Genomic DNA, 18,996 nt, shown 5'->3' on the forward strand with positions numbered 1-18,996 from the left:
GTGATCCCCTTGTCAAAACGCCTGCCAAAAGATGAAAAAACAAACAAGAAAAAAAAGAGATGATAAAGGAAAATGGGGACTCCTCCCCAAGAGAGATATTATAGAACCTCGAGCAATGTGAGAGAGAAACCTTCTCTAAAGAGAGAGAGGGAATGGTTGTGCGACTTGTAGAGACGGAGTGATTTCCAAAGTCTAATGCAATTTGTTTTTTTTCGGTCTACATCTTTAAAGATAAAATTCCAAAAACTCATTATATTTATTGGCCATCTAAATTGAAGATGTTTCTAAAACCTTAATGGAAGTGAAAATTAATGATTTTAATCGTAAAATGCAGATGCACACCAACTATCACCATAATTAGCATATCTTCTTTATCATAATTGAGGGTGTACATTATATACACTAAATTTATTATTATTAGACAATATGGAAACTAGAAAACGGCACCTACCTAAAATTAGTAGTCTCAATTATACACATTCAACCTATTCTCTAATCAAGTTCTGAGGTAAGAGGGGAGGGGAGCAAGGTTTTCTTCTTTTAAAAGCTTGATATGAGGTGTTAGGGATGCCTTGGGGATAAATGACCATTATTTCATACTCGTAAATTTTTTTCTTCACTTAGTTTAGATTGTTATTTGATCATTTTCAGAAAACAACACAAATAATTCTTAATCTATGTTGCATTAAGTAAATTGGTCGCAAACTATAGGATGTGTTTTAATAAAATACTAGTAGGGACTCATGCGATGCATGGGAAAAATCTAAAAAAATTAATAATTTTATTTTTCATTTAATGTTGATTTATAAAAAATAATAATTGTTAATTGAATATGAATAGATATTTTTTAATAAATTTAGTTTTATTAATAATTTGTAATAATTTTAATAATTTTTGTTCTTTTTATTATTTTTAAATAAAAATTTGATTACTTTTAAAATAAATAAAAATAATTATAAAAGCTAACATTTTTATTAATTCCACTAATAATTAACAATTATATAGGAATGACAATGGGGTGCATTCAAGGCAGGGCACCCCATCCCCGCCCCATCCTCAGTGTCACGCGGGTTCAGGGCAAAGTAACCATTCCTCAATGTCGATCAAGTTCAAGGGCAAGGCACCTCACTCCTCATCAAGGATGGAGAATCCTCGAATTTCCCTGCCCTGTCCCCAATATTGGGCGAGTCCAAGTAGAGGTGTAAATTGGGTCATGTTGGGTTGGCACAACACGACCCACATGTGGCCTGCACAAAGTGTGAGTCGTGCCGTGCTGTGTCACGAGCATCCCGGGTTGTGCCTCCCTCCTCTAGGATAATTTGGGGGGTCGATTCGACACGGGCCCGTGCCATGCCGTGGGTCAGGCTAGTCTATTGGTCGAGCCTTGGGCTAGGCCATGCTACACACTCAAGGCAAGGCACCCACTCCCCGTCAAATGTTTTTAAATTGGATCGAATAGGGAACCATTCTGGGGTCAAACGGTATGTTTGTCAAAAAGAGGTTCTGAGGAGAAATGGTGTTCAGTTCCCAATTTTTCAATCTAACCATCTGGTTTGATCTAGTTTTGAAAACACTGTCCCTGTCAACCCAATATTCAATTTGATATAGAAATGATCAAAATGATATATTGAGTATCAACCACATGGTAAATTTCTAAAAGTACACTAAATTGTGTTTAATATTCAAAAATATAATTTTATGAAATTTTTGGAAAATTTATTGTACTTGTGTAATTTTGAAAGTTTATTCAAATTTATTTAAATTTTTATTAAGTAAATTATTTTCTTTTTAAATGGTTTACTTATAGAATTATACTAATTTTATCTTATAATTTCTAATATAAACTAACTAGTAATTTCCTTTTTCCAATATTATACTAATTTCTCTAAATAATTTGTGTAATTATTTGTTCAAATTATAGTTTTTCATTTCCCCTAGTCATTTATCTTTAATAAATTTCAATAATTTGCAATGAAAATTACATAAATTTTCAATGATTTTCCAAAACCTATCAAATGTAATAAATTTTGTTAAAATTTCCAAAATATTCTAATAATTTTCAATTTTTGACATGACAATTTTTGAATTATTTATTACATTTGTGTAACAATGGGGATTTATTGATTTTTTTTAAATTGTTATTAAATCTATATTTTTATTTGGTAGTTTATTAACAAAATTACACTAATTTATCTTTTATTTTTCAATATAAATTAATTAATAGTTTCATTTTCTAACATTATAATATTTTGTTCCCCCATTTGTATTTGGTTATTAATTATAATAATAACAATAACTAGAATTTTATACTTTTTTATAATTGTTAAATATAATTCTCAATTTTATAGAAATTAGTTAAAGAGTTTTCAATTTCTATAAAATATTGTTAATGAGTTAATTAATAATTATGTTTATTAATTTTTGGTAATTTACTAACCGTATTTATTAACTTTTGGTAATAACACTATTTAATACTCATTGAATATGAGTGAGATTAAATGTTAACAGTATTTAACTATTTATTAATTAATATGAATATTTTAAATGAGGGAGAATGGATATAGATTGGGGGGATGCATTTTAGAAATTCATTAGGGAGTGGGGCAACATGATATTTTCCTATTGGTTTAAATAAGATATCTTAGGAGAAAGATTATAGGAATATTTTTAGGTAATTGGGTGACATGGCTTAATGGGAGTGGTGGAAAGGGGACAGGAGAGAAAGTCAAAGAGAATGTTGGGGGGGTAATGGAGCAAGGAGAGGCATGGTGAGTTAAACAATAGAAATACATAAGAATATATAATTGCTTTATATTTGAACTTTTTAATAAACAATCCAATCAAACACAACCCGAGTTAGTTGATTTTCTAGTATTTCATATCAGCTTTGGTTTAATAAATATATTATTATTTTATATTTTAAATTTAATTTTGTAATATGTGAAAGTAGGAAAATTCCCATATTTTTTATTCTAAAATATTTTATATAATAGATTCAATTTTTGTAATTTATTTTTTTTAATAATATCATTGTAATTTATGAAATTTAAAGTTAACTTTTTAAGTTTAAATCTTTTGAACAAACAAACTAAACCAAAAATAAACCAAAATTGATACAACCCGAGTTGGTGGGTTCTCACTAATGGTCATTCGGTTTCGAATGACAAACTGCAGACTTGACCTAATTGATTTGGTTGGCAAAACAACCTGAACTGAATTAATCATTGAACACTCATAATTTCAACCAAATTTATAGTCTAATCTCTAATAAATAACAATAGTTTAATCTCCAATAATTATTGAAAATTTATAGCAAACATACACAATAATTGAAAATAAGTTTATAATGAAAATATTATAGATATATAATAAATACAACAATTACAAAAGTATAATAAATACTGAAAATATACTAAATTAGTCAATAAATAGTGTAATCTTAAATAATAGTTTAATCTCTAATAAGTATTAATCTATAAATTATAAAATATATAATTACTAAAAATAAATTTATAACAAAAATACAATAAATACGATAAATTAAATTTCAAAAGTTAAACAATAGTTTTTTAATCTCCAATAATTATTGATAATTTTATATTAAATAAAAAAATAAAAATACATTTTAAAATAATTATTGAGAGAATGTTTATTAAAAGTAATAAATAATTACTGAAAATAAAACAAATATTAACTATAGTAAATATAGATATATAATGAATATACACTATTGTTGTAATATTATTACAAATAAATATAATTTTGTTGATAGTTATTTTCTATAATTATTAATTGATATAAGTGAAATTAGTTGTTTATTTAAATAATATTTTTATTTAAGTTCTTAAAATATAAATTATTTATTGAATTTAATAATCCATAAAATTATAATTGTACTATTATTACATAATATGAATATTATGAATTCTATTATAATATGGATATAATTAATTTTGTAAAATATTAAATTTTTATCCATAATTCGTTATTATGAATTCTATTAAAATATTAAATTTATTACATAATTTCGTTATTTTAACTATTTAAAATTTGTTCATGTTAAATATTTTTGTTACATTATTTAGCTATTTTTAATATTTTTGTTTAATATTTTTAGTTATTGAAATATTTAAATAATGTATTATTTTTTAATGTTAAATTCTTATTACTTGAATAACATTTAAATTGAATTATTCATAAAATTATAATTTTTATTGTTATTACATAATTTCATGATGAATTTTGTAAAAATATTGAATTATTAATAATATGAATATTATTAAATCTATTATTTTTTTAATAAATATTTTAAAATTAGTATATAATTTCGTTATAACATTTAAATAGTTCTGAATTTTTTTAATTGAAACTTTCTTTAGATAGATATAGATAAAAAGTGGGGGAGAGGTTAAATAGGAATTAGAGATAGTTTAGGAGAGAACCTCTCTTTTAATTTAGAGATAATATAAGAGATAAATACGAGTTAGAGATAATTTAGGAGATAAATAGAAATTAGAGACAATTTAGGAGGAAGTGGGGGAAAGTGGTGCCACTTGGCTAAACATTAGAAAAACTTGTTGTTAGAAATAGTTAGGTATATGTGATTTCCTTATTTGTTTAATGGGTAATTATGTGGAATTAAAAAAATAAAAAATTCAAAAACTAAAACAAAAAATTAGGAAGGGGGTTTCCTACAAGGAGAGCTATGCTCACATGGCAGGACTAGTTATCATATATATATATATATATATATATATATAGATATATGTAGATAGATAGATAGATAGATAAATAAGATAAGATGAAAGACAGATTTTGGGTTTTAATAAATATACATGAAAATGTCAGTTCTGATGCACTTGCTTTTGTGTGTGTTTTGTTTTATGGGCATTTTGTGATAGGCGTTTATCAAAATATTGTCATTTTATAGTCAAATCAGCATTTTTCCATCATATTCATCTATTTGCATTGATATTCCCAAAAGTGAGTTTTGATTTATTTGCACACCAACCGCGGGGGAAGCTTCATCCCCAACGGTTGATTGTTTATTCACTGTTCCACTTAGGGGTGTCTATGAAAAACCGAAAAACCAAATCGAACCAAGAAAATCGAACCGCAAAATGCGGTTAACTGAACCGGTCAATTCGGTTTTGGTTCAAAATTTTTGAAAAACTGAAGAACCGGTTTAGTTTTCGGTTAACCTATAAAAAAACCGACGGTTAACCGAACCGACTGGTATATATATTTATATGTATATTTTATAAATGTTTTTAATATATGTCACATATTTTCTATGTATTTTATATAAATATATATTCATTATATATAAATATATACTTATATTATATTTATAATGATCTATTTACAAATATATTATATTTTTTAAATATTTATAATTTTATATATTATTTATTATTTATAATCTAATGATATAGATATATTTATATAATATATATTATAAATATAAAAAACCAAAACCGGCAAACCGGTTAACCGGTGGTACCGATTCGGTTTTGATTTGACAAAATGAAAAAACTGGTACTACCGATTCAGTTTACTAAAAGAGACCATGGTTCGATTAACCGAACCGTGGATACTAAACGGTTTATCAAATACTTTTCTTTGTTTTTAAGAAAAATCAAATACAAACGTTTATTTAATAAATGAAAAATATACCAAATACATACTTTGTTCACACTAAGGTGCACTTCCATTCATATTACAATCCACATCATCCATGCACCGGAAAGAGAGAGCAGAGCTCACCCATGCAAACTTCTTAGCTAGATAACATGTTTGCGTTGTCCTTAAGCCTCTTGTTTCTTTAGTTTTTCTATTAAAAATAAAATAAAATAAAATACATTTTACTGATGAGCTCAAGATACAGGGAGGAGGAAAAAAGATGGGGAAAAGTGAAAACCAAATCCTCTTCTTCAAGCATACCATCTGATTCTTCAATACTAGAGGACAGAGATCTGAGAAGGGTGTAATCAAACAGAGCCGATGAATGTTCAAAATACACATATACACGATTAAAATCCAACTTGAATTGAGCCTAACTTAACTTTAGCCCAAACTGTTTAATTAAAATTCGATCCAATTTCACCCCTATCTTTAATTCTTGCCCTTTAATTCCATTAGCCTATCCTCACATTCCCTTTGCATGTGATAGCACATGATTAATTGTCCCATAATTTCAAGAGATCATCTATCATTTCCTTTTCTTTGATCAGTCCCATAATTTCCGAATTTTCTTAAGTTTTCTCTATTTTAAACCTACGGATGCTCTTCTCTGTATCATTAAGACCCAAAGCCCTTACTGAGGTTTTTCTCCTATATTGATATTTTGAAACTTGCATGAATGATATTTTGAATCATTAAGAAACGTCTGCAATCACTTGTTAATGTCATCCAAAGAAGAATCAGAAATAGTGAAGAAATTATAAAATGATTTCTTGCAGATGAATTCTACTCTTGGTTGAAGCTTCAAAATGAGAGGTTTGCAATTGTTAATGGTGTCTACCCCAATTCTAGTTTTGGTGTGCAAGAGTTTCCTTGTTTCATTTTGTATCTCCTGACTCTCGAATTGGATTTCTTTCTTTCACTTTTCTTTCATTTGGGTTTATGGGTTGGGGCAACTATAGAATTAGAGATCCAAAGGTAAACTGATATCCCTTCACTGCCACTGCTCAGTGAGTACAGTTAGTCACGTGTTTGAATATGATTACCATGATACCATCCATAACATTTCATAAGACTGTGTTTGGTTGCAATGCAATCTTATTTGCATTAATACAGATGTATGGGAGTGCAATTTAATGAAAAAAAGTGTAAATTCTCATTTAATTTTATTTTGGGTTTTATTTTATTTTGCTTCATGTCTTAAGTTATTTCATGTGTAATGTAATCAAACAAAATAAACTAAAATTTGAAACAAGAATATGTCAGAATTTACATTGAAATCATTTGCATTGTCAGTTTCACATCAATGTAAATTTATTTACATTGCAACCAAACACAACCTAAATATCAAAAGATGTATTGAGATAATCATGGATTAACAGTAGGGGTGTTCATGTTTCGCATTGGGTCGATTATTGGTTTTTTGACTGAACCGACCTAGTCAGTTTGATAGACAAGTAACCTAAAACCAGTCGGTTATAAGGAAAAACCGACCCAAACATGAAGGGTCCCATTTCTTGGTTTGATCAGGCCGGTTTGGGGATGGTCAATTTCTCATCAAGGGTGATTTATTGATTTTTAATCTCCTTTATCTATTTTGTATTTGGATCTTATTGGTTGATTTGGCTCATTGCATGTTTGAGTCAAACACCATCTTTTTCTAAGTCATTATAGGCTGCTGAGTGCTACGTCTATGCTACCCCAAACCCAAAGATAGTTGTCATTTTTGTGTAAGTCTCTTCAACTTCAAGACTATTACAAAAAGTAATGAATGAAGGGGAGCCCAATCGTATCCAACTTCAAGACTAATGTAAAAAAAAAATGTAATAGTTAAAGTGGAGTTTAATTGTCCATATTTGTAAAAAGTATTGTATAAAGTCTTAAAAGTGAAGGGAGTCCCATTGTTTTGTATTCCAAAACTAGAAGTGATGAATGGTGATTTGGCCCGACCTAGTAATAGGGGGACACGTGGACACGACCTGACTAATAGATGACAGTTCGACCCGACATACCAGGTCCGCAATAAATCGAGCTCAGATACTCAAACCACTTCGGCACGGGTCACCTTGGACAATGTCACCTTGGTACAAGGTCGCATCAGGACCACCTTGGTCCCAAGGCACTTCGACGTTCACTCCAGTTTGGAGCTAAAGAGAATCAGTTCGGGGATACTGGCTCAGACCACTACATGGCGACCCCGAAAATCTCTCTATCAGATTCTGAGCCTCATGGGATCACACCTTGTAACGGTAAGCCTTATCTTCCCCCTGCCTAGTTCGGGCGAAATTGATAAGCCTTATCAGTTAGCAATGTTATCCCTCGATTAACGCAAAAATGGATCTCATCGTGACGAGTATCCCAGAACCGCTCCGCGAAACCCGCGAGGACTCAACTATATAAAAGCTCCAACCTCGAGGGCACAAGGTACGCGTGATTTCTCTGCTCTCTAGCTCTCAATATTCTTAGCAATTTTCAGCTCGCAACAAGTTTGCTAACTTAAGCATTAGAGCGACCTCGCCGAGCTAGCCACCCTAGGTTCTCTGATCCTTCTTTTGCAGATCAATCTAGTCCGCCCGGCTGGAAGCTAGATCACCTTCAACAGGGAGCAACTAGATTGTGCTATCATTTGGCATCATCTATGGGAAACACTACAAAAAAGCCTTTTCCACCATCAACAACACAGAAATCCATGACATCTTCCAACAACGTCGGACAAAACACTGAAATGAACGTCTCTAGGGGGCAGCTTCAATTCCCGTCTATCTGCATCAGTCATACCACTTACTGCGGTTGGGGTCCCGATGCTGACCATGCCTCAAGCGACTACACAAGTAAATGTGCCACTTTCGCTGAACCGTCTATGGTTCCCCCTGGAGTCAGGCAAGTTCAATTCGACGACTTGGTACACTGTGTGCGGGTCATTCAGGTCCAAATGCAACAGGTCCAACAGTTCTAGCACTATCAGCAGCAAGTCCTCCACCGGTTCTACCAGCAACAGTATCAACAACAATTCCCTCCACTGCAGCAAAATTAGTAGTCTGTTCCACCCCACTTCCTCTAGGGAGCCAAGTCTCACCCCACGGTAGGAAGGACGGACAGGTCACTCCGCCTGCTTCACAGTGCAACCTTGGAAGCAGATCAGGAGATACTCAACCCTCCAGGGCTATTCTACCTCAGCCTTCACATCAAGAAGGTTCGCTCGCAGGTAACCAGTTTGGGGTTCTGACCACGAACTCAAGGCGAGGCCCTTCCATCCATGGCAGCCAGCCTCAACATCCAGAGCCACCCCACACCAGAACAGTACCCGACCATACAGAGGTCAACAGCACTAATGCGGAGCCAACGAAGAAGCAGCAGTGAAGGCGTCACAAGGCACTCCGAACCACAGCTCAAAATAGCCAGCTTGCCAAGCCCAGCCAGCCAGAGCAAGTAAAGGGTAAAGAGGAGGCAAGCTCAACAGCCACAAAGACCGCTCCTCTCCTCTCCGGGACATCCCCTCTGTCCTCCGAGCTCCTGGCGACCCCGATGCTGAAGGACTTTAAAATACCTCCCCTCGATAAGTATGATGGATCCTTTGACCCGAATGACCATGTAGACTCCTTCCAGTCCCAGATGCACCTAGTTGGGCCTGACGAGTCCTACATGTGCGTGGCTTTCTCCACCACATTCAAAAGAGTAGCTCGCACATGGTACCAGAACCTCACGCCAGGAACAATTAGAAGTTGGGCACAGTTCGCAGAGTTCTTCACCTCGCAATTCATCACCAGCAAGAAGTGCTCGTGGTCCCAAGAAAGCCTCCTCAACGTAGTTCAAAGAGAAGGGGATTCTATTAGAAGCTATATCAAACGCTTCAATGACACCTGCCTACAAATCCCCGACCTAGATCCAGTAGTGAGGCTCACGGCAGCGAAGAAAGGTATAACCCACAGGGAGTTCATGTGGCATGTAGTGGCCAACAAGCCTAAAGACATCATCGAATTCCTTAAGCTCGTCGATCAGTTCATTGGGATCGAGGAGGTGATGAATCAAAAGCCTAAAAATCTGACAAAAAAGAGAGAGAGAAGGTGACAACACAAGTAATGGTGGCAATAAACAAAGAAAGAGCAAGTCCTCGACCAGGGAAGGAAACAAGTCCGGAAGCTGAATTCCTTCGCGATCTCATAAGTCAGGTCGGCATTCTAGAACTCCGCCGGTTGAAAGGACGAGCTACACACCACTCAACGCGAAGCGAGGAGAAATCCTTATGGCAATCAAGGACTCCTCTGTCAAGTAGCCACCTCGGTTGAGGGGGGACCCCGCCACCAAAAACTGGAATGTGTATTGTCATTTTCACAAAGACCACGGTCATAGTACCGAAAGTTGTAGAAATCTCCGCGATGAGATCGAAAGCTTATCCGTCGCGGATATCTAAAAAACTTTATATAAAAAGAAGATAGGAACCAAGCAGATCGCCAAACAGACCAGTAGGGGGAGCAAAGAAAAAATGCTCCCGAGTCCAGGAGCAAACAGAGTGAGCAGCCATCAAGGCAGTTGCCAGAAGAAAGGCCGATCCGCGAAGTAATCAATATGATTACTGGCGAGTCCATCATTGTGGGCTGCACCTCGGCAGCAGGTCGAGCTTCAGTTTGCGAACTAGAGAACGAGGAACATAATCCGTCAAAGTGATCCAGACTTGAAGACCCCATCTACTTCATAGAAGATGATGCACGCGGGATCCAATATCCTCACGATGATGCCCTGGTAATAAAGCTGAGGATAAATGACTTCGAAGTCAAGCACGTCCTAGTAGATTCGGGCAGTTCGACCGACATTCTATTCAAGAACGTCTTCGACAAGTTTCAACTCCAAGAAAGCGATCTCAAGCCGACAGATACTCCCTTGGTAGGCTTTAGCGGTGAAGAGGTCAGACCACTAGGGCGAGTTTCAATACCTATGGAGGTCGGCACATGGTCCAATATTGTAAGGTTTTAGTGCACTTTCTTAGTGGTCGCGACTCCATCCACGTACAACGCCAAAGTTGGTTGGCCCATTACGCACGTCCTACATGCGGTAGTATCCACCTACTACTTGGTGATGAAGTTTCCTATGGACTATAGAGTAGGAGTTGTGCGAGGCGACCAGCTCAAGTCTCACAAATGCAACGTTGTCGCCCTCAAGGGGAAAGCCAAGCTAGCGGTTGATATCGAGCTCGAGCAACCTACGGAGTATGTCGAGGAGCGAGCTACAGCAACAGAAGAGACAGTCACATCCCAGTCTCAACAGAAGTTCCATCTAAGACTCTCTAGATTGACACTTCGATCGAGGAACCGCTCTGCTCTCATCTGGTAAGTTTTTTATTTAAAAATTTAGATGTATTTGCATGGTTTGTGGCAGAAATGCCCGGCATATATTCTAAAGTCCTAACTCACAAATTAAATATTGATCCCTTAGTCACTTTTGTTAGACAAAAAAAATGCAACCTCGCCCCGGAGCACTGGAGGATAGTTGACGAGGAGGTCGGGAAACTCTTAGCGGTCGATTTCATCAGGGAGGTCCATTACCCGAGCTGGGCAGCTAACCCAGTTCTGGTACAAAAGGCCAATGGTAGATGGCGCATATGCATCGATTATACCGAACTGAATCGAGTCTGCCCAAAGGATTGTTTCTCGCTGTCCAAGATCGACCGCCTAGTGGACACAGCCTCAGGGCATGAGTTTCTGAGCTTTTTGGATGCGTACTTGGGATACAACCAGATTATGATGGACCCTGCCGATGAAGAAAAAATGGCCTTCATAACCGAGCTCGGACTGTATTGTTATAAGGTTATGCCCTTTGGACTAAAAAACGCCGAGGTGACCTTCCAAAGACTTTGTAAATAGGATTTTTAAGCCGTTAATCGGCAACAAAGTTGAATACTATGTTGACGATATGGTTGTTAAGACCCAATTTTCAAAATTTTTATTGGATGATTTGCAAAGTGTCTTTGAAATTTTGCGTAAATATAATGAAATTAAATCCCAGCAAGTGCGTCTTCGGTGTCACCTTGGGTAAATTCTTGGGCTACATAGTCAACCGACGTGGCATTGAAGCCAACCCCGAGAAAATAAAGTCCATCTTAGATATGAAACCACCTCGCAAGCTAAAGGAGGTTCAGAGACTGAATGGCAGGGTAGTCGCTTCATGTCTAAGTTGGCAGATCATTGCCTGCCTTTCTTTAAGGCCGTAAAGAAAAGCAAGGACTTCGAATGAACCACGGAGTGTCAGCTCGCCTTCAATGAGCTAAACAAATACCTAGTTAGTATCCCGGTTCTAACCCAACTCGGGGAGGGAGATATTTTAAAGTTGTACCTTTCTGTGAGCGACGAGGTAGTCAGCTCGGTACTAATAAAAGAGGTAGATCGGTTCCAACGACCCATCTACTATGTTAACAAGGTTTTGTAGGATGCTAATACAAGGTATATGGAGATCGAGAAGCTGCTGTACGCGCTAGTCATAGCAGCTCGGAAGCTTTGTCCCTACTTGCAAGCCCACACCGTCGTCATCTGCACCAACAAGCGTCTGATGCAGATCCTGCTCAAGCACGAGGTGTCTGGCAGACTGATGAAATGGGCCATCAAACTCAATGAGTACGACGTCCTGTACGAACCTCGAATGGCGATTAAGGCCCAAGCCATAGCCGATTTTGTGGAAGAATGAACGTTCAACACCGCAACCCCCGAACTGGCCGAGCTCGAGCACACGGAGGAAGCATCAATCAACACGACACTAATCTCAGTTAGAGCAGGTCTGACCTGGGACAAGGAGCCTTGGATCCTCTACGTCGACGGCTCGTCCAATCAGCAAGGAAGCGGAGCAGGCATAATTCTGTATGGACCAAGTGGGGTGAAACTGGAATACGCGCTACGGTTCGGGTTCACAATGTCCAACAACGAAACAGAGTACGAGGCATTAGTAGTCGGGCTCACCTTAGTGAAGGAAGTAAAGGCTAAACACATCATCATTTGCAGCAACTCCCAGCTCGTGGTCAACTAGGTCAGCAGCGAGTTTGAAGCCTGCGACCTCACCATGGCTGCTTATTTGGCCAAGGTCAGAGAGGTTCTGTGCAGCTTCAAATCTTATTTCATCAAGCAGATCCCGAGTCCGAGAACACTAAGGCCGGTTCTTTGTCCCGGTTAGCCAGCACAAGCAGTAACACCATGCGGACCGTGTACATAGAGGACCTACCTCGTCCTAGCAATCTCGGGCGGGGAGGGGGGCAGGAGAGGTCTCTCCTATAGTACAAGCAGAGCTGAGCTGGATTGACCCACTCGCGAGCTATCTACTTCATGGGACCCTCCTTGCAGATTGCAATGCCTGAAGGGTAGAGCACCAGTTAGCTAAGTACGTCATTATAGACAGACAACTGTACTAGAGATCTATCACGCTTCCATACTTGCACTGCTTGTGACCCTTAGAGGCCGAGCTCGTTCTCCATGACACCCATGAGGGCTTGTGTGGCGGACACTTGGGGGACAGGGCTCTCGCCCAGAAAGCGCTATGACAAGGGTACTATTGGCCTACCATGAAGGCAGATGCACTCGAGCTCGTCAAGAAGTGCGATAAGTGTCAGAGGCATGCCAGCATCCACCATCGACCTGCCGTCAACCTCAAATACCTCACCAGCCCGTGGCCCTTCGCACAGTGGGGAATCAACATTCTTGGCCCATTCCCGCTAGCGATAGGACAAAGGAGATTCTTGGTAGCGGTAGTGGATTATTTCACGAAGTGGGTGGAAGCGAAACCCCTAACGACGATCACAACCCATAACATACAAAATTTCTTCTGGAGGAATATAGTATGTCGCTTCGTGCTACCTCGTGTACTCATCTCCGACAATGGAAAGTAGTTCGAGGACATCAAGTTGCAGAATTGGTGTGCTAAGATGGGAATACAACAAAGCTTCACCACGGTGGCACACCCCCAGGCAAACGGGCAAGCGGAAGTTACCAACAGAGCCATACTCTATGGACTGAAGGTTCGCTTAGCCTGAGCCAAAGGACTATGGGTGGACGAGCTACCCAGTGTGTTATGGGCCTACCGGACTACCATCAAGACTGCCACAGGTGAGACCCCCTTCAACCTCACTTACGGCACAGAAGCAGTGATCCCAGCAAAGATCGAGGTGCCAACACTACGCTAGAGGCCTACAATGAGGAGACAAACGATGACGAGCTCCATACCAACCTCAACCTGGTGGAAGAACAGGACCTAGCGTACATTCAAACTACAGCCTACCAGCAGAGAGTGGCTCGGTACTATAACACCCGGGTCAAGAAACACTTCTGTGTCGGCGACCTAGTTCTTCAGAAGGTTATGCTACCTAAGCCCGATGTCGGTAAGCTCAGACTAAAATGGGAATTTCTGTACCGAGTAAGACGGGTACTCGGGGAAGGTACATACGAGCTCGAGACCTTGGAAGGGAAACAAGTACCTCGAGCGTGGAACATCGACAACCTGAAATGATACTACCTGTGGTCTCCGAACTGGAGAGTGGACTACGAGTCACTCCCAAAAGCCTAAGGGCCTAATGCCGAGCTGACACAAGGCCTTGGCACTACAATAAGTCCCAGCCGCCTCTTCAGCATGGGCAGGCAAGTCCCAGTCGCCTCCTCGGCATGGGCAGATAAGTCCTAGTCACCTCCTCGGCATGGGAAAACAAGTCCTAGTCGCCTCTTCGGCATAGACAGTTCAAGTATAAACCCTACAACGTCTAGCCCAGTTTGGCATATAATAATAGGTTGGACCCACTAGCTCTAATGGACAACTGACATCTAAAAAAGTAGCCCGTGTGCAGACAGGTCGGGTATATACCCTACAATGTCTGCTCACCTCGACGTACATTATGGGAAGTTACCCTTGCTAGTAGTCCTGCTCGATAGCTCAATAGTTCGGGGTAACCAACACTTAGAAAAAATTTTCTTAGATATGCCTACTTTTATCTGGTTTAGTTTGCTAGTTCAAAAATTGTTCACACTTAGAAAATTTTGTAGAAAAAAGTCAAAATGTTTTCATTTTATTTGATGTAAAGATGTTGAGTACAAGAGAAAAGAAAAAAGCAAAAAACTTTCATTATAACCCAAGTTCAAAGGCTCGAGGTGTACATCAAAGCGGTCTAAAGAAAAAAAAAAGCAAGGATCATGCATTCGGACTGCCAGGTAAGTCGGTCTCCATATGCTCCTCCTCCGCATCCTCCCGATCTGATGGGCCCACCTCTGGGACTTCATCATCATTGTCCTCTTTGGAAGAGCTGGTCTCTTCATTCGCCGCCTTCGCCACTTCTGGGGTAAAATCAGACATAGAAACGACTCCGAGGTCCAGCTCGGGGAACTTTTGCCGCATCAGATACTTGCACGACTTGAAGCCAGAACGGTAAGAGCTCAATCCATACTCGACCTGGAGATTGTGGAACTCCGAAGATTCCTTGAAGTGGTCGATGGCGTGTTTTTTCTCTTCAGCTCACGCCTCTCGAATGGCGGTCTCGAAGATTTCAGTACGCTCTTGAATCATTGCTTCAAGATTCTCGTTCTCACGTTGAAGCTTCCCCTTCTCCTTGGTCAGCACGAGGATCAACTCCTGTTGGCTTCGAGCTCCCTTCTTGGCCCAAAGAACCTCACCTTGAGCTATGTGCAGCTCGTGGTAAAGTTTTCATGCCTTCTCCTTGGTTTCCCGAGCTTGCTTCAGGCAGACCTCGAGCTGGTAGACCAATGAATGAATGATGGAGTTCACCTAGTAAAGGAAACAGAGGTAAGTGCATTTAAAAGGTTGACAAGGAAATGAAATGTAAAGTAAGGTACTTACCATCATGTAGTAGCTGACAGCCCAGCCTCCGAGCTGACTCGTAGGCATATCAACCCACTCTACAACTTTGGCAGGAAAAACGGCATCCCTGCTCTTGAGCAGCCCGACCGAGGGGTCATTATACTTTCCTTTGGGAGCTGGGGCTCAGGTGTGGAAGTGCTCTCCGGTTCGTGAGACAGAACGCCTTCCTCTTGGTCTTCGCCCAAATCCACAATGGGAGGCTGAGGGTGGACCTCCTCCTCCGGGAGCTCGACAGAGATCGGCTTCGGCACAATGACCTCGGATGAAACGAGGGTAGAAGGACCGGCCTCCCGACGAGACTTCTTTGAAGCCTTCCTCTTCTTTCCTCTCTGGAAGCTTTGGAGAAGGTTCTCAGCATCGACCTCGAGCATGGCTACTGCAAGAGGAAAGGAAAAGGTTAGTCGCGAACTAAGGAACACTTGAAGTAAGTAAGTACCGAGCTGAAGACCTACCAGGAGGGCTCAATCCAGCTCGCAAAGCTTCTCCTTCACTAAGAAATCTTTCATCTCCAGGCCGAGGTCCCTCCAAGAGTTAATAACTGCCCTAGTCTCCGCATCTAAGCTCACCCCGGGATCTTTGATAGCCACCCTCTAGTGAGTCAAGAAAGGCCATCCCTTAGGATTCCAAACAAAAAAGTATATTCTCTTCTAGGGCAGTACTTTGTTCGGGCTTCCGAACAGGATTTTAAACCCAAGCCGAGGAGAGATGTAGTAATTTTTCTGGATGTCCCCGTACAGACAAGCGGAATTCTTTTTGATTGAGTAGATTGAACTAAAGGGGTCTAAGGACAGAGGTCGGTTGTATTCGTGGAATAGGGAGATAGTACCTACTATGTTCCGGATAGAGTTCTGGTGTAGTTGGTCGATGGTAATGTTAAAAAACTTGACTATTTCTATAATAAATGGATGGAGCAGGAAGCGCAGCCTGGCGACGAGCTGCTCTTCGAAAACCGTGAGCTCATGGTGATCGTGAGCCCAAGAATACTGACCTAAAGGAACGCTAAAAACTAAGCTATCAGAGAGACGGTAGCGAGCTACCAAAGACAATAACCTCTCCGAGGTTAGGGTAGAAGGACCGAACTCATCTGGATCCCGACCCCGAGTAGAAGATGGGACCTCCTCTCTGGAGGTCGGTCCCTTCTCCTGAGCTTCAGGCTGCCCAGGCCGAGATGGCCTAACTTCAGGTAAGGAAGTCTCCTCTAAAGGGCAAAGATGTGAGTTACCTAGTGAGGAGCTGACCTTGCCAGCGGGAGCCGAGGACTACACCTCGTAACCCTCGAGCTCACTAGAATCACCTAAGAGCCTATCTATGCTAGCACTAGACATGATTAAAACGAGAACAACAAAGGGAGAACAAACTAAGAAAAGACGAACCACCAAAAGAAGAACGACCTCGGGAGAGCTCACTCAGAATTTTTGGCGAGGAAGAGGGGTCCTTCAGCCCTCTATTTATAGTTCAACCACGAGGTGATCAACGATTGAGATCTTCTTGAGCCAACGGCTCTCATGAAAATCGATTGCACGATGCCCGAGGTTAAAATCGGTTGAGCGCATTTTTGATGTCTGCGAAGTCCATAAATAGCGTGACATCCGCGCGTACACCTGAAGCAACCCGGGTTGTTGCTAATTAACCCGAAAGTTTGAACAGGTCCAACCATCTGATCCGCTCAACAGACCACCTAGAGCTCATGCCAAATCCACTTGGACTCGTCATGAACTCCCCACACCGGGTCGGGACCCCTGGCTCGGGAAGTGGGGGAAATTGATGAAGGGTGATTTGGCCCAACCTAGTAATAGGGGGACACATGGACACGACCTAACTAATAGATGATAGCTCAGCCCGGCATACCAAGTCTGCAACAAATCGAGCTCGGATACTCAAACCACCTCGGCACAGGTCACCTCGGACGAGGTCACCTCGATACAAGGTCGCATCACGACCACCTCGGTCCCAAGGCACCCCGGGTTCTCTGATCCTCCTTTTGCAGATCAATCTAGTCTGCCGTCCGACTGGAAGCCAGATCACCTCCAGTAGGGAGTAACTAGATTGCGCTACATCAGGAAGTATTAGACTTCTATTAGCCATAGTTGGTTTGGTTCAACTTGGTTTCAGTTTTTAGACTGAAAAACCGAAACGAACCCAATTTGTCAAGTTGTTTATATTTCTTAATCGAGACTGACCAAAAGTTTCAAAAAACGGACCAGATCGGGTTGGATCGGATTGGTTTAACTGGTTTGGTTGTTCTTGTGAATACCCCTAATTAATTATTTATCAAAATTTAAACACACAGTAGATAAATATTAGAATAACAACCCTATAATATGTGGTAGAGACACTTAGGTGGCTTTTGATAGCACTTTTCAGTCTTCTAAAGTCTGAAAATGTTGCTTTTCAGATGCCACTTACGTTTGGGTTGGGTCTGATTACCAGATCTGAATCCCAATTTCATATCTAAATAGAAAAAAGCCGACCAAGGTGCTTAACGCGCTAAGAGGCATTTTAGACATGGGAAAAAAACAAAACAGCCTCCATAGAAATTTGAAATGACCCATAATGCTTCATATAAGACAAAAATTTAGGTAATTCGACTCCTCCATGATTCGAGAAAGGAGATTTGCTGTTGGGAAGTTCTTCTCTCTTCTTCTTCTTCTTCTTCTCCATTCGATGACATGGCACAAACTTCTCCCTCCGCCCTTCTCCCTCTCCCCCCCTCTCTTCTTCTTCCTTGATGTTCTCTACATCTTCTGCTTTATAGATTTGTAGATCTGTCCGAAGAGAATGTCGATGTTGCTCTCGGTAATGCTACATTTCAGAGCTTCTTCTTCTTCTTCCTTGGTGTTCTCTACATCTTCTGCTTCATAGATTTGCACTCGGTGATGCTACATTTCAGACCTTCTTCTTCTTCTTCCTTGATGTTCTCTACATCTTCTGCTTTACAAATTTGCAGATCCGTTCGAAGAGAATGTCGATGTTGCTCTTGGTGGTGCTACATTTCAGACCTTCTTCTTGTTCTTGTTCTTGTTCTTGTTCTTGTTCTTCTTCTTCATTGATGTTCTCTACATCCTTTGCTTTACAAATCTACATATCTGTCCAAAGAGAATGTCGATGTTGCTCTCGGTGATGCTACATTTCAGACCTTCTTTCTTTCTCACCACCATCATTGTAACTCTCAGTAGCAGTGTGTCTTCAATTTCTCTCTCTCTCTTTCTCTCTCTCTCTCTCTCTCGTCTTCTATCCACCACCATTGCAACTCTCAGTAGAAACGACGACTCTTTCCAATTTTATTCTTATTTTAATAAATTATTGTTTATTTTTTCTAAATTGTATTTGTATTAAGCATTAAGTATTTTAATTTTAATTAATTATTAAATATATTAATAGTTTTAAGATATTAATTTGATGATTATTAATTTTTTTATTGCTTCATGGTCTTTATTACTATTTTCAATAGTTTTTTAACACTTAATAATATTTTTA

This window comes from Nelumbo lutea, chromosome 1, assembly GCF_056320005.1.
Source record: "Nelumbo lutea isolate HS-2025 chromosome 1, American lotus-T2T, whole genome shotgun sequence".
NCBI lineage: Eukaryota > Viridiplantae > Streptophyta > Magnoliopsida > Proteales > Nelumbonaceae > Nelumbo > Nelumbo lutea.